The sequence below is a fragment of the Emydura macquarii genome, unplaced genomic scaffold (genome assembly GCF_026122565.2).
Source record: "Emydura macquarii macquarii isolate MOO-44397 ecotype Brisbane River unplaced genomic scaffold, CSIRO-AGI_Emac_v2 contig_1146, whole genome shotgun sequence".
In the NCBI taxonomy this organism is placed as follows: domain Eukaryota; kingdom Metazoa; phylum Chordata; order Testudines; family Chelidae; genus Emydura; species Emydura macquarii.
In genome coordinates this window covers 16388328-16406241 of record NW_027131283.1, presented here as the reverse complement: position 1 = coordinate 16406241, position 17914 = coordinate 16388328, and the positions used below count along the sequence as shown (strand labels likewise).

General features: G+C 42.1%; 1 long non-coding RNA gene across 1 annotated transcript; it reads left to right on the top strand.

Moving 5' to 3' along the window:
- The first annotated feature begins 7331 nt into the window (after positions 1-7331).
- On the top strand, positions 7332-17914 carry LOC137152139 (uncharacterized). Its single transcript, XR_010919442.1, has 3 exons — positions 7332-7403; positions 16693-16772; positions 17240-17914. It is a non-coding gene; the product is annotated as an uncharacterized lncRNA (long non-coding RNA).

Genomic DNA, 17914 nt, shown 5'->3' with positions numbered 1-17914 from the left:
GACTGGATATTGGGGCAGGAAGCGGGGAGCAGGAAGTGGGGGTGGCAGAGCTCTGCTTTGCTCCACCAGTAATTTAGGGATCCTAACCAGATGCACAATCAGCCTGCCAGCAGTACTAAGTGACTCCAGGTTGACCCTTACAACCAAGAAACTGAAACCACCTCCTTGACTTTCCCTCCTCTCTCTTGTGCTAAACAGAACTCTGACATAGGAGAGAATCTGCCCAAAAGTCTTTGGCACTGATTTAAACATTCTAATGTAGAATCCTTGGTAAGTACAAAGTTTTACTATCTTGTTTTCTGTTAATGTTGGATTGTATAAGGGACCAAATTCATCTTTGGTGTAACTCCGATTACATCGAAATCCATTTCCTTCCCATCCATTCAGGTGACAATGATTACCTGAAGGAATATCTTATGACAACCACTCTAAATCTTCCAACACCTGCAGAATTAAATTACAGCAAAACTCATAAGACTGCTAAGGGTGTGATAGAATGGAATTATGATATTTTAAAATTATGATTTAGATATCTGGATAGATCTAGTAATATAGATTATTATAGTCTCCAAAAGTTTGCATGATTGTCCGTGCATGCTGTTATTTTATACAATATAGCAATTAACATGGAATATCCCAACAGTTATTTCTGAGCTATTAATATTTATGAGCATGGTGAAAGTGCTGCTTTCAGTTTACAGGCACCTGTTGAGGTAGGACAAATGAAAAAAGAATAGTATGCACATTTTATCCTTGATACTAAATTAATACTACCTGATTATTTTCTAATTTTCTTTGTTTTGATCTAAAAACTTGAACTCAAATGATGGGACGACTGTTTTTCCATATTTCATGCTCTCCCACACAATTTAACACAGGATAAAATACTCCTCTTTCTTCTCCCCCCAGAAAAACCCACATAACTGCAGTAGTATAACTTAACTCAATAATTTGAAAAATTTTGTTGTTTACGAAAACAAGAAATGTGGTGCAATAGACATATTCAAATAATTACAATTGACATTCACTTTTCATTTCATTTACCATTATGCTGATGGATTTTAAATGTTATTATAGTCTTAAAAGTAGCTCTGGATAAATGGGATTATGGAGTTTCATGAACATTGTCTGTCAGTGATTGAGATGAAACTGTGCCCAGTTAACAGTTAAGATATGTTTTTTCATAATATTGACCTGCAAATTCAATCCAGGATCTGAAATTCAAGCTGAGTTCTTTCTTTTTGCACATTCTTACCAGTAAAAGTTTTTGCAGGCCAAACTATGCTCCCTGTGAAACCTATTCAATCCCATTATGTTCAGATTATATCCTGAGTAATTCCTGGTCTTCAGTGGGGGCTGCTCATCTATAACTGATTAGCTCTGTAACTGGAATTTACAGAACAATTGTACTAATGATGCTGAAGGGGGAATAAATTTCAGATGGCTCTGGAGCAGCGGTTCCCAACCTTGGGGCACAACCCCATTTGAGATCATAATGATAAAAAATGGGGTCACAAAGACACTTGACAGCTCCCGGCCAGGAGTACTGGGCAGCAGCAGCGCTGGCCCGGCCAGGTCACAGGCAAACGGCCTCACTCCTCCCCTTTTGCTTTGTGTCCTTCCCGCCCGCACGCCCTCCCCGCCGCGGTGAGTCCTTGGCACGTTGTGACACCCAGCAGTGACCGGCTTAGGGCGGTGGCCCTGGAATGGGGAGAGGCACTGCTGGGGACTAAGGCAGGAGGGAGGCACAGTGCGGGGGAAGGAGAGATGGAGGGTGTCACAGTGCTCGGTGTAGGGCTACCTGGGGCAGGAGAGCTGGAAGGGGGTTTTGTCACAATGTTGTGGATGGGCCTAAGTGAGAAGAAGTAGGACAATTACTGCAAGGCACTAAAAAGGTGCAGCACAACAAAACTTGCAGCCCAGGGGAAAAGAGATAAGTGGCTTTAAGTCATTTTGTATCTTCCAGTGTCTGGTCTGATCTGGGAGCCAGAGCCACCTATGGCAAAACTGAGACAGCACTGGGGAACAGCTTACATTACAGCAGTCTGTTGCTGGATACCTATACATAGCAGCAGTGCCCAGAATCTCTGCAGTGTGCCCCCTTCCCACACTTTTCAGTCTCAGTTTAGCAACCGGGAAATCTAGGGTTGTTTAACAGTATGACCACACAGTAAATATAATCCACAGTTAAAGCAAAAGTAATAAATATCAGACAAATGGATTTAATAGCTATTTTAGGCTTTGTATTCAATGTTGTATTTTTTACTCAAAAATTTAAAATGATTTTATAGAGTTCCAGAGGGGTAGCCCTGTTCGTCTGTATACAGCAAAAACAGCAAGAGTCCTGTAGCACTTTAACAAATTTAATTTCAGCAGGCATAAGCTTTCGTGGGCTGCAACCCCTTCCTCAGATGCAAGGAATGATTTCTATTCCTATGATTTCTATTCCTTGCATATGAGGAAGTGGGTTGCAGCCCCCGAAAACTTATGCCTGCTGAAATTAAATGAGTTAGTCTTTTAAGTGCTACAGCACTCTCATTTTTTAAAATGATTTTAAATATTTTTAATGAAAAATATAAACAACATAAGCATTGCAATGCCCTGACTTGTCTGCTGGGGTCACCAAACATTTTCAGTGTTTAAATGGGGTCACGCTGAGTAAAAGGTTGGGAACCCCTGCTCCAGGGTGAACAAGAGTAAAATATAGTAAAAACATATTTTTGTCAGTGTTATGGCTCTGAATGCAAAGAGGGTACATATTTGATGAGAATAAAGTTGCATGTTCAGTTTTCAGGCTAGGAAAATTACAATTCCTTTATTCCTTCTACAGTAGTGGCCCTTAAAAACTTTCTGATTGCTTTAGCTAACTAAGGTCCTGATATTATCTGCATTACGTTGAAATCAGTCGGATCATTTGCAGAATAAGAACCTACACAATTTGAGTATGGATGGCAGAATCTGATCATAAATACGTATCTGAAGTCAGATATCTTAACATTTAAGTTCCAGAGGGGTAGCTGTGTTAGTCTGTATACAGCAAAAACAACGAGTCCTCTAGCACTTTAAAGACTAACAAATTTAATTTCTGCAGGCATAAGCTTTTGTGGGCTGCAATGCACTTTGCCAGATGCAAGAAATAGAAATCAGATAGGGGGTATATATATACATCCAAGGGTAAGGAACAACAATGGGGAGGGTAGGTGTTAGCAAAGTCCATTCAGTTAGAGTAGATGAGGCCTATTCACAACCATTGATTAGAAGGTGAGAATGTGTGAACAGTGACAATGACTTCTTATAATGAGAGAACCATTCCAAGTCCCTATTCAGACCCAGTTTGATTGTATCAAGTTTGCATATGAGTTCCAGCTCTGCAGTTTCTCGCTGAAGTCTGTTTTTGAACATCAAACAGCAGCCATCAGGGAGTCACATAACTGGCTCCTTGAGTCAGAGGTCAGTTTTGCACCAATCCCACTGTTGCAATACTCCTTGATGACTTATTATGATGCTCTAGCATCAGCTTGTAGAAGATTAGTGCACAGTAATTTGAAAAGGAGTTGACTAGTTCCCCTTTGTGATGTCCTGTCCCTTTAAATGTTTGAGCACTGACTCCCCCCAGTGCAAAGCCTTACTTTCTGGCTGATTTCAGTTTTGCTGCAGGAACAATGAAAGCTTCTGCAGAAGCTTGCTGTGCTTAAATGAGCTCTTCTTTGTCTGCCTATATCTTTCCCTGCTGGGTTCAAATGGAACACACTGCACACTAAGACTGTACCCAGCACTTTAATGGCATAGATAGGCCACTCTGAACTGTAAATTGTCCCCTATTTTTTTCAAAGTTTAGAGGTCCGTTCCTATAAGCAGCTCAAACTCTATGCGGTTTTTGGGTAGCCCCTAAATGGACACAGATATGGCAGATTTAAGGAAGACTGTCCAAGCAGCCAAAGGAGACTTCTCCTGGTGAAGAGTTTATTATGAGAGTAGGAAAGCATCAGAGCTAATTTGGTATTGAAAAGGTCCCTGGCACAACATTGGCTCATTAATCGCAGAAGAAAATTCTTACCTGGAGTAATTTGCTGTTCCCTGCCCTTATCATTTGTATATATCTCATACTGTATTGTAGAGCAGGACAGAACTGGTCCATCTATGCAGGCCAATGTCAGTCAGGGCAGTGGCTTTTTCAACTTCTGGCATGTGCAGGAGCTATTCCATGCTTAAGCTATCATTAGAGAAGCAGCCCAATAAGAGTTATGAATCAAAGATGAAGCACCATTTCCTTTTCCATGAGTGGGAGAAAACTGGTGAGATGGGATGCCTTAGCTGAGGATGGAGGAATGTCTTATAAGTGTTTGCCCCTAAGAGGGACAAATGAAGAAACGTGAGAGGAATGCTAAGTTGTCCTATTTATAGGATGCATGCACACACTTTTTCATGGCAATGACTGCTCTAATCTCTTGTATTTGAGGGATTTCATGGTGAGAAACTAATTGTAAGAAATAATGTCTTTACTCCCTAAGGTATGAAATCATAGAATCGTAGAATACTAGGGTTGGAAGGGACCTTAGGAGCTCATGTAGTCCAGCCCCTGCTCAAAGCACGACCAACCCCACTGAATCATCCCAGTCGGGGCTTTGTCAAGCCGGAGATTCCACCACCACCCTGGGTAACCCATTCCAGTGCTTCACCACCCCCCTAGTGAAAATGTTTTTCCTAATATCCAGCTTAGATCTCCCTCATTGCAACTTGAGACCATTGCTCCTTGTTCTGTCATCTGTCCCACTGAGAACAGCCTAGCTCCATCTTCCTCGGAACCCCCATTCAGGTAGTTGAAGGCCGCTATCAAATCCCCCCTCATTCTTCTCTTTTGCAGACTAAACAAACCTTGTTCCCTCAGCCTCTCCTTATAAGTCATGTGCTCCAGCCTCCTAATCATTTTCTTTGCCCTCCACTGGACTCTCCAGTTTGTCCACTTCCTTCCTCTAGTGGTGGGCCCGAAACTGGACACCATACTCCAAATTTGGCCTCACCAGTGCCGAATAGAAGGGAATAATCACTTCCCTTGATCTGCTGGCAATACTCCCACTAATGCAGCCCAATATTCTGTTAGCCTTCTTGGCAATAAGGGCACACTGCTGACTCATATCCAGCTTCTTGTCCACTCTAACCCCCAGGTCCTTTTCTGCCAAACTGCTGCCTAGCCAGTCAGTCCCCAGTCTGTAGCATTGCATGGGATTCTTCCGTCCTAAGTGCAGGACTCTGCACTTGTCCTTGCTGAACCTCATCAGATTTCTTTTGGTCCAGTTCTCCAATTTGTCTAGGTCCCTCTTTATCCTATCCCTAGCCTCCAGCGAATCTACCACTCCCTGTACCTCATCCTTCAAATCGTTAATGAAGATGTTGAACAAAACCAGTCTCAGCACTGACCCTTGGGGCACTCCACTTGTCAGCGGCTGCCAACTTGACATCAAGCCGTTGATGACTGTCCATCAAGCCCAAATACGTAGACAGCTTTCTATCCACCTTATAGTCCATTCATCCAACCCATACTTCTTTAAATTGCTGGCAAGAATACTGTAGGAGACCGTATCAAAAGCTTTGATAAAGTCAAAATACGTCATGTCCACTGCTTTCCCCACATTCACAGAGCCAGTTATCTGATCATAGGAATAGTAAAACCACCCTCAGAAGGGGCCATGCACCTTGTTTTATGAATTGCCATACGTCACTTCAGTCTCAGCACACTGCAGTCAGGAACAAGAGGCTGCATGCTACTGCAAATTTATCAGAATCAGCGGGAGGGGAGTTCAGAATGTCTTTCTGCCTGTCACCTCCAACAGGGCTACATATTCAGAGATGAACCATTGTTGTATTCCTACTCTCTCTCATCTGAGGCTATGTTATTCTTATCTATTGTACGTGAGCACAATTTCCCCCTCCCACTCTCCCTCTTTCATATTTATGACTAATTTTCTCCCCACTCCTGTTGAATGAAAGCCTGGCCAGCTGCCAGACATCCCAAATCGGATTACTATATGCCCAGAGGAAAAATGTGATTAGCATACAGTACCTTGATCCCCGACTTTAGGCTCAGTAAGTGCTCAGCTTCTTCAGTCTAATTAATGTGTTATATAGATGCCAGTCATCCTAAATCATTAGTAAATATGAGACCAGGAGGGTATGCACTGGACTAAAATCAGTGAAAAACAATGGACTCTTACAATTAGCACTTTTCCAAAGGAAAGAATTTACTGATTTCCAATCAAAGCCTTGGACTGGGAACAAGGGAGCTGCCATCTGCTGCTGTTGAAAGGAACGTCTGCATTTTATGAGCCAGTCTGTGCACTGTGTTTCCTTTTCCTGCTGTGTCTCCCTGTTCTTTAAATTGCCTGTTAACCGCTGCTGGCACCATTTATTTCTTGTTCATTAACCTTAGATGGCCCCATCACAGAAGTCTCATAACAAGCCAAGAAAATATTGTTCCACCCCATACTGTAATTGTTGTCACAGTCCACCCTTCCACATGAATGCAGCAGGCACTAATAGTACAGTATGTACCCACAGGAATAGAAAGTTGCACTCATGGAGCCAAAGGGAGAATTTGGTTTAGAGAGAATAATAAGCAGGTGGCTCCAGCAGTTAGGGAGTTGCTTGGCATGTTGCGAGAACAAAGGGAGCCTTAAAAGATATAGGAGAGGAATTTTAAAAATGCTAAGTGGGGGCACTGAGCCAGAAAGTAGATTCTGATTTCAGCTGGTCCTACTCCTCCTCAGACAGACATGGCCTGACCACATCTGGTTTCAGGCTCCAGAGTTTCCCTGTGTTACCCACATCTGTTCTGAGAATGACTTGGACTCAGCTATCCCCACACCACCTATAATTTGACATCAGGCAGCCAGCCTCATTCTTGTGTTGTCCACCACACACCCTTTTGAAAGCTGCATAGGTGCATAGATGAATGGTGCCATCCTCATAGGCCCAAGGACAAATAAGGTACCTAAATCCATTTGACAGCTTGATTCACAAAGGGATTTAGGTGCTTAACTGCCATTTTAGGTGCCAAAGTCCCAGATATAGGCACCAGTGAGCTTCACAAAACCCGCACTCAGCTGCTGCAGAACCCTGTAGGTGCCTAAACTGACTCAGCACATACCTTTTTGCAGTCAAAGTTCTCCAGGCACCTACATTTCCTCCACTCGCTGGGGGAAGACAGGTGTTGCTCTGCCCAACTCACCTGATGGCCTGATCTGGTACATCTGCTCAGAGCACACCTAACAACAATGATCTCCCTTATAATCGTTAGCCCAGTAGCTAGGGTACTCACTCAGGATGTAGGAGACCAGCAGTTCAAATCAGCCCACTCTCCACCTGATGAGAAGAAGGGAGTGGAACAGGAATCTGCTAACTCTCAGGTGAGTGCTTTAACCACTGGGCGATGGGATATTCTGATGTGCGGGCTCCCTCCAACTCTCCTGATGAAGCTGTTCCACTTCAGATAAATAAGGAAAGAGTCATTAGAGCAGCGGGAACTGGATCCTGGTTTATCTTCAACATGGGCGAGTGCTCCAACTGCCAGGCTATCATCATAGATTCCAAGGCCAGAAGGGACCATTGTAATCATCTAGTCTGACCTGCTGTAAAACAGTGGACATAAAACTGCCTCTCAAATAATGCCTAGAGCATGCTCAGCATAAGGCCTTTTGTGAATCTAGCCTGATAGTCCACCCAAACCCAACTGGCTACTTAATCTTTAAATTATAGATGTGGCCAATGCTAAGCACTTACAGGCTTTGGCCATGTCTCTTGCACTATTTCAAAACGGCATTGGCACCTCGATGAACAATAGATAGCCTTGAAAATCCTGCTCGTACTACAACATACAAAATGATCAAGTAGCCAATGGTACTGTACAGTCCTGAGGAAGCTTCTAGAAGGACGGTGTGAAGCCTTTATTTGAATTTTTTTATTGTTTTAAGAAAAAGGAAGTTTATATTGCAGTGTACATTAGCCCAATATATTAATTCAGTATTAAATGTACATACAGTATAATAACTCAAAAGACAGTCATGCTTGATTAGATCATTAAACATGCTAGGCCTGTGTTTTAGTGATTCATAAACATACAGATCAGTTGCTTTGTGAAGCAGGAACCTGAAGCACTCCTGCCTTTGACCAACAAAGGATGTACTGTATTATAGGACAAATAAAATTAACCCCTTGAGAGTCTTAATGCTGTTAGAATATGAGTATTTCTTTTCACCCTATCCTGCAAACAATCACTACTGTATGTTTACTCCCATGCATAATCCCATGGAAGTCAATGACACTGTGGAGTAACTAGTTGAAGGATCAAGACTTATTTAACTATATTTAGTTTAAAAAAATACATTTTCCAAAAAAATTCTCTTTTTTTAGTTCTATCTTTTCATGACAAAAGTGTTCATAGTGGAAGGAGAGAAGGAAACATTTTGTTCCACTTTTGAAAATAACATGTAAACATTTAAAATTAATGAATGTTTATAAATGTTTAAAGGTAACATTTTCTTCTTTTCCGTACTCCTCACATATGGCCAATAGGCTGGATCACCTCTCCTGTTACACCTTTTCTCATATTGTCTCTCTGGTCTACCCTTCTGCCCCACAACTTCACCTATTTCTAGCAACTTCTTATAGGAAGGTGAAATGTTTTCAAGATTTTCTGTATTAATAGCGGCCCAATCAGGGGCTTACACAACCCCAAAGAAGGTTCAAGTGTGCAAGAGAAGCTGCTGAAGTGAAGTGCCCACCACACCATCAGGGGGGTGCGTCTAGGAGCAGGTTGGGGGAAGCTGAGGAAAAATTCTATATAACTGTTACACTCCTCTTTTCTCTGTATCTCAGCTTAAGTCTTTGCTGAAGCACAGGCCAAAGTTCTGTCTTTTCAAAAAATGTTACATAGAGTTAAATCTCAGAGCTGTTGTATATAAACCCCTGATAACTCAAAGTTAATAGTTCCCAGTCAATTTCCAGGAGAGAGTACGGCACACTTTCTTAGTAAAACAAACAGATAATGCACACAGAAAACATCGTAACCAGAAGCTAAAATACGATGAATAACTTTTAAACAAAAGCCATTAGACGCTAAATCTATCGGTGTTCCTCATACGGACTCTCAGACTTTGTTTCTGTTACACATACTCAAATGAGGTTTCACCATAACATTTTCTATACGTTAGCACGCAGATATAAACATATTCCTCTCTGATCTTCTCTCAAAGATGATTTGGCCTTGTCTACACTACAGAGTTTTGTCGACAAAAGTCAGCTTTTATTGACAACACAGTAGGAGGTGTAAGCACTACAATGCAACTCCCACCAACCAAACTCTCCCGCTTTGCTGACAAAATAAAACCACCTTGACGAGAGGCATAGAACTTTTTGCACCAAAGTTTGATTGACAAAGTGTCAGTGTAGACATTATGCTTGGTTATGTCACCATAAATGGCCTCCAGGATGTGTCCTACAATGCCCAGCCTGACCGGTCTGGTCAGCATTTTGAACTCTGCTGCCTTGTACCCAGTATGCAGGCATCTGCCCCTCCCTCTTTAAAGAACTGGGAATTTTTGAAATTCCACTTCCTGTTTGCTTGATGTGGAGCGCTCACATCACATCTTCCCAGCTGACCATGGTGGCTCCACTCAGCAAACACTCTCCCACTCGGAGCACACCTGATCTGCTGTCTTGGGGGGATGAGAAGAGGCTGTTCAGTCTCAGCTCCGCTCCAGCTGTTGGAACTTTGCTACCTATGGTCAGATTTCTTGTGGCATGTTGGATAAAGGCTATAAATGGGACAAACATCAGTGCCATGTGAAGATAAAGAAGCTGAGGCAGATGTACCAGAAGGCAGGGAATCAAACCATCACTCTGGTGCTCCACTGAAGACTTGCCACTTCTATAAGGAGCTGGATGCCATCCTGGGTGGTAACCCTACCTCTACCACCAAGAGCCCCATAGACATTTCAGTGGGCAGGTGGGTTAGAGTCAGCGGCCAGTGGACTCAATCCCCAAGGACGAAGTGGTGGATGAAGAAGTGGAGTTGGTGAATGAGATGGGACAGAAGGCAAAATCATCTGATACCTCTTCTCGTCCCTTAGCTGTTCCTCAAGGTCCATAAAACATTATCCTATTGGAGGGATTCCCTAGTAAATAAAGCTAGAATAACACTGACCTATGTCCAAAGCGGTACAGGGATTGGAACCCAGCTCTCCCAGCAGACACCTCTCTTGGTCTTGCATGGATCAGCCACCAAGTCTGCAAGGCTGTCTGTAACACCTGTATTTATAACCTTTCCCTCCTGCACCTTGATTGGTTCGTCTCCTAGAGGGAGATGACAGGACCTACAAAGCAGATTGCCAACACCAAAAACTTTCTATACCACTTCAAAACAGCTACTGAGCATGTCCAGTAATTGCCACATCCTCTTTCTGGATGTTGCAGGGTCCTTCTGGAGGAGTAGTCCTGTTTGTGTTCTGTACATGTGCAGAGATACAGAGCATCCAGCTAAAATCCAGGTCACTTCCTCCTCCCCACTGCTTCTCTCCCTTTCTTTGGGCCAAACAGCTGCTTCAGTATAAAGCATGTGGGTTACACAGGCATTCAAGATGGTCCGACCACAAGATAAAAGGACTTGAGAGGTGCTGTTAAAAAGAAGAGGAAGGGAGCGATAAGATAATTCTGGAGGTGAGGGAAGGGAGGAAATATCTACAAGACTTGGTTGCATTTCATGTAGCATTCATTTTTAAAAATCTAATTTAAAAAATGAGAGAGGAGACAACATTTATTATATTTGTTGGTCCCTGTATCATTTTCCCACCCACTTTATTTGCACAAGGCCCGATCCAAAGCCCATTTATGTCAATAGAAGGACTCACATTGATATCAGTCAATGTCCTTTCAAGGTGACTGACCTGAATGTTTGTTACATACGTATATCTAATGATGTATCCATGTTCTGTGATGGGGAGGAAAGTGCTAAGGGTTGAAATAGGATTATGACATTAACCTTCCTAACTAGTTGAGCGGGCCTTTTTGGTAACGTAACAGGCAGTAGTCTTCTGGCTAGGCTTTAATCATGTTTAATAACTTTTTCTAGAATTACTACAGTCTTATCTGTGTGCATATAGAACATGCCATACCCAGGCATAGACACATATACGCAGAGAGAGAATCATCTATACACAGACGTCTAAAAATCTGATTAATGATCCAAATCTTGTGACCCATTGAAATTCATTGTTCCCAGCTTTTCCAAACCAAGAAATCTTGATCCAATTTATTTTCTGCCATATTCCTTCCAGTATGACAAATTAATAAAATACAACAATAAATATGGTTGCCCTCTTGGCCTGGGTGGTTAACCAAAATGCAGAGTTGTTTCCATACAGATGAGAAAGCAGCAATATGAATCCAGTATATCCTCGGTACAATGTGGTTTATTGCCAAATGTACATAAAGTCCATGAACACAGAACCAAGCAGCAGCAGGCAGTGTCCTTGGTCAGAAATTAAAGAGTCTGACACTCCGTTGAGCTCTGTACCTGAGCTTTTGCCTCCTCTTGATCATATTCACACCCCTTTTACTGGCTTTCTGCTTCCAGCACACACAGCCGACGAACAATCTGCTAGCCACTGGAAAAGTGGACGTTTGCGTAAGACCATGTTGGAAATTTGGTCCTTATATGTTGAATACTGCTTAGCCCTGGCTACACAAGCACTTAAACCACCGGTGCAGCTGTATCCGTTGCTGACAATGGGTATGGAATCTGCTAGTGGAGACAAGGCTTATTTTATAAATGGTTTAGCATTATGTGGTGTGTCCATTCATGAGGAAAATTGCTTTTCTTCCCTCTATGTGTAACAGAAAGTATTGAAAGAAAGGTCAAAAAGTAATAAACATTGCACACCTCAGCTTAATATTTGGCCTGAAGTGAACATTTCTTATCATTGGCTCGCTTAGGAGTGCTTTACTCACCCAACTTTCATCACGTCTCTGACCTTTGCTGAAATACCTCTCTTTTGGGTCTAATAATCTTTGTTCTCTTCATAACCTTGCAAGTTCCTTGGCTGCCCTGAATCAAGATGTTTGTATGTGTTTATATGTAGTTCATCCCCGTAGTAGTACATCTGATATAGAAAATCCATGGCATTTGTAAGATTTTAAAAGGGCAGCTAAGGCAGAGTGAATGCCAGATGCAAGGCCAACACCCTGCCTGATGTAGAGCCATGCTAAGTACACAGCCCATGAGGAGTCTGTAAGAGGGAGCCATCTGGGAATTCAGAAGAGGACGGGCACTAGTGATGAGAGAAGTTTCTGGTTAGATGCAAAGGAAGGATAGAAGGAGAATTAGAGACAAAGAAGGGAGACCTCAGGAGGTCTGGATAAGCTTCTGAACATTTTGGGATTGATGCTAACCAAACCTCTTAACCTTTTTCAAATGTACCTATTATATTAATTAGTACTAGAATCCTAAAGCCTAGGAATGCAAGACAGCTCAAAATCCTCCCTTCCCTCCCCACCTCATAACACACAGCCGGGCACTTCCTGGTGATCACCATGTGCACAACTGTGCTGCTGTAAGGTATTCAAGTTAATCAAAAACAGGCTAGCTGAAATACGGACTCACTGCCAGGAGGTAAATCAGCACAAGGAAGTTTGATCAAATTTAAAAAGAAGAAGGTGCTCTCACCATCTAGGCTTTTCAGCAGGCTGACTTCTCAGTATAAGATGGAAGTAAATGAACTGATTATCTTTTCTAGGGCCAATATATCAGCCAGTGAGAAACCTAATGGAGCCCTCCCTTCTCTTAAATATCCTTAGCCAAATCAGTGAGAGAAACCGATATATATATATTTCTTTCTGTCAGTTACTGCAACTAAGGGAAAGCAGCTACCTACATCCTCTCTCTTGCTGATTCATTTTCTCTGAATTCACCAATATGCTACCTCCCCTAAAGTAATCAGAGATATTTGTAGCGGGTAAGGCTGTTTGAGAAAAGACCCCCGAGATTGGGAAACATAAGGAAAAAACAGCTAATGTACCTCACTGAAGGCACTGTTTATAAAGAGGGGTTGGGTGTATCACAAGCCCAAATCAAGGAATTATGTTTTGCATAGCCTCCTTGGTCCCTCATTGTTTGAGAACTTCGCTGCTCCCACCCCTCCCCCCTTAAAGAAACTCCCTTGCAGCCATCTCAATTGATGTAAACAATGTTCTGGGAATATACGGTGGTGAAATGCAACGGGCAGTTATCCCTCCCAGTTATGTAGCATTCAGCTAATGCATGCCAGTTCCTACAAGTCATTTTGTAATCAGCAAGCTATTATTTCAGCCCGAAGTGACAGCAGTCATGATATTAGTGCATATTTCTTGCTGAAGGGAAAATAATGAGAAGGTAAAATTATATTTTCTAGGGGAAAACACTCAAGCTAAACTAGCCTATTTGCATTTTATCCTCTTTGCAGAAGTGTAAATTCCTGTCAACCCGGGCTTTACATTACACTGCTAAGGTGCTGCCAGGGAAAGGAAACTTAGACAGAAAATTGGCATTATTATACATTTCTGAGCTGCTTACATTTCATCATTTCAAACAGCTGAACTTTGAATAATAAATTGGGGGATCATACAGTCAAAATGATTTTCAGAGTCTGCTAAGTTATGGGAAAACTCCATTCCATGAGTTACGCAGGTTACTCACCTTCTTCATCCCACCCACCACCCGAAATGAAACAAGAAAACAAATCAAACAAACAGAAAATCACAGGAAGGGAGTCAGCTGGATTTCAGTGGTGAATGAAGCAATTTCTGTTATATTAGCGTCACAGCCAATTGTTTCCTTCCACAGTGCAGCATAAAGGGGCCCAATAGAGAAGCATCAAAAGACAGCCGGCCCTGAAAGTAGCAGAAGAGGAGCCATGGCTCTGCAGTACATTCCCTGCATGCCCACAGAAGACCTTCCACAAGAAAAGAAGCTGGTGAGGTGGCTATGCTTTGAGAACAGGCTGCTACCCCTTATTCACAGCATGCTGATTCCAAGCCTAACTGACTTACATAAGCTCTTAGCAGCTTTCACTACCCCTCCATATCTTCCACTATCCTGACTTCTGGGATTTGAAGAGCATGACACTCGAGGAAGGCTGCAAATGTCATCTCTTGAAGGGAGAGTGCATTGGAAAACCCACAAGCGTCTCCTTGCACAGCTTTTCCAAACACTTTCACCCCCTCCCTTAGGGTTACTCTAAGGCTAAGTTTAGTTGATAATGCTTTGAGGTTCTTTAGAAGAAAATAGCACTAGATGAACATAAGCTGCTATTAGGTTTGAGAGTGTCTGTGCACCTGCAATTTGTATAGTTAAAAGCAGTATCATCTTCGTATTACTGAATAGGACATGGCCCAAGGCTGTAATTTTTTAAAGCCTAAGAAAAGAAAGTAACATCTCCAAGAACTGTAGAGCACAGGCAGGAAAGGGCAATCACAATGTGTTCCTAATGTTTTGGGTCTTTTTCCCCCGCAATTCTTTGTGAAAACAAGCTGCTTCCTCCATTTCTTCTTTAGGCCTTTGTAATATGAGCATTAAGTGGACCTAAAAATAATTTAAAACCCACTTAGGCAGAAAATTTCCAGCTGAGAGACCAATTCACAGGATAGTTTCTCAGCTGTAGGTAATACTTTGTTACCTAGATCACTTCAAGGTGTCAGACTGTTCCCCTTACTGTTCATTGTGAACATGGCATCAGTGGCAAAAGTGTGATATAACATTAAAAAAAAACCAAGGGAAACTTAATGCTTTGGTATCATCAACATTTTCATCTGGTGTCATTTTAAAACTTTATAAAATGCTTTGTCTTATATGTGACTATCAACTGAAAATGGAAAGAAAACAATTGATGCCCCTTTTATTGGTTGCGTGGTTTATACTTAACCGTGCAAGGGTTTCTGGGATGGCTCTCAGGCCCAGAGCTCAGAGAGAGTGAGCTGCTCCCCACCTCACTGCTTCAGGACAGGGGAGAGGGAGAAGGAGCTTCCCACGCTGAGAACTTTTTGTAGATCAGGGAAATGGGCCTGTGGCTGGCAGTGTCCTGACAGAGTTGAGATGGCGGTGATGGTGGTCACCCAGCATTCCTGGAGGCTGTACAGTAATATGAGGTAGTGGAAAGAACCCACTCACCAAGGATATTGGTGACTGCCTTCTTCATAGCCAGTGGTGAAATCCGGCCTATTTCATCTCTGTAGAAGGGCTCTGGAGAGGGGTTTTGAGAACTGGGTTCCCTGCTTTGTCAAGCAGTGTCCCATCCTATATAAAAAATCAACCAGTTTGGGTACAACGCCTTGAGCATGCAAGCTTAGAATGTGCTTTCTGTAAACATTCATGCAAGCAAAACTCAGTTGCCCAGAATGTTTGAGCACGAAACAGGTGCAAACACAGACACGGTAAATTTGCTTTTACGTTTCAATTTGTGTGAGAATTAATGTAGGGCTCATTATCAACCACAGAAAAAAAATAACCTGCTGGAAGGATGCGAAGTTAAAATAATGTTACTGTCAAATCAAATGACAGTTCATACCACATAAAACTACTACATCACCAGAGCTTCACTGGAAAATATAATTTGGGTCACTGATTTTTTTTTTAATTGCACACAAACCAAACTTTCATTACTAGGAAATAATTTGACTTCTCTTCTACAAGGTTGGGGTGGGAGAGGCGCCATTAAAATTCATCAGAAAAGTGTACAAGTAAATAGAGCAGATGCTTCTATGGATATGGACAACATTAACCTGCCAGATTAACTCAGGATTGATGTTTTTGAAAGATCACCCACATTGGCCCTCGTGATATTATCAGATGGACATTCTTTCTGTTGTTGAGCTAGCTGGCATCAGCTTCTTTTTAGATGATGGATGAGGGGTGGGGGAGAAATTGGGCTGGTAATCTAGCCAGAGGAGAGGTGGTGACACTATGTTAGTCAATGTTCAGCTACTAAAAATGCTCTTAACTTGCCAGCCATGCACAGGTGTGCTGAAGTTTTTATTGAGATATTACATTTATTTTTTTATCCATAGCCTAGCATGTAGGAATTTCACTGATAATGGAACCAGCTTCATCAAGTTACTCATGCGGATGATAAGAATAAAGTAAAGCCTTGTCGACATTAGAGATTTTTGGCAAGTACACACCTCTGTCAGGCGTGTGTTATGCTTTATGTCCACAAACAAGGGTGCTCGCCGTGCTGCCCAGTGCCGGGGCCATTGCAATTGCATTTGTTCAAAACAAGGTTCTCCACTGTTTTGTCCTGGACGGTTGCAGTCCTAGTATAGGCAGAAAACACTGGTGTGGTAGTTGGACTATTGCTAATTAGTCCTCCCACTGTAGACCACAATGCTCCAGCAACCCCTTCATCGACTGCTGTAGCTCCTGTACTCCTGCCTGCTATCTTCTTGTGAGCTACTGCAGTTTGAGTCCTCACTTTTATAAGATGCAGTGCAAGCCATATGAGGCTTTTTCTTGTTTTTAAAACCAAAGAAGCCCTCTGGGATTTAATTCTTTACAAAACATGTTCTTATATACACTTTAAAAGCTAATTTATATCATTCTCATTTTATTTAAAAAAAATGCTACAGCATCTCTCCCAGATGTGGATTATTAGTTCTACGTCTGTGGCATAGGTACTCAGAACGCCCTGGGACTGGGACAGAGAAAGGAGTGCTGTAGGGATGTGCTGACCAGGTCTTCAAGCGACAGGCTGGTGAGTGTGAACACAATGTATGTACGATTACAACTTACAATGGATGTAATTAATAGCAGTGTAATTTTCTACTATAAGCAAAAAACCCTCGGTATTGGCCCAATTCTGTTCCCATTGAAGTTAATGGAAGCAGAATTGGGCCACTTTTGAAAATGCCACCCTATACGTGTAGTGATGTAATGAATTACTGGAGTGAGTAGTGATTGTATGTATATTGCATATAGAACAATGATTGGGCTTGTGGAAATTGTAAGAATATAGTTCCCTAGAGGGGTAACGAGGATGTTATATATTTTTTTAAAAAAAGTAGCCAGGCAATCAGAATTTACTCTTGGAAACTGCCTTACAAACATTTAAACAAGGAATGCTGCTGAAGCTCCTAATTAAATATAGGATATGGTTGCGCTTCTAATCAAAATGTAAATTGGTAAGAGTAGCTTTTTGATCTCTGCATGCTAAATATCTAGATAAAAGTCATTGTAAGGAAAATTTGATGAGATGACCATAAGCCTATGGGGAAGAGGATTGCAAAAGTGACATGAGATAAACGCTTGAAGCCATCAGCCAAACACATGACTACATCTTAAAAAATCAGTCACCAATACCACACTGGAATCTGGGATGAATCAAGAGGCTGTGAAGTGATGTTGTTGTGCAGTCACTGCTTCAACCTCCTGTCCTCTGCTATGTTCTGGCTGTCTTCTCATAGGAACAGTATCATTGTCTTGGAGAAACTGACTTCAGTGGAGTTATTTTAGCTTTAAAGTGATGTAATATCAGACTCTGACCTCCCTGGCTCTCCTACCCAGATGCAAAGCCAATAAACATGAGAGGAAGATAAGATACATTGCAAAGTAAGGAGGAGCAGGTTGGGAGATGCAGGAGCTACTTCTGTTGAGAAGAGTGACCTTTTCCTGTGATACATTTCCTCGTGTTCTTCATCTGTGCATATACTGATTACCTGCAGATCTGACACATTTCCAATAAGTGTCAGCACATAACAGTACTGTGAATGTGATATGTGCCACCTCTCTAACACTTACTATCGAATTGTTAAGGTGTCATCCAATATCACCAAAGTTAATATAAATGTTGATTTTTCCACTCAACTATTTTTTCTTGTTCTTAACATGTCAATTACA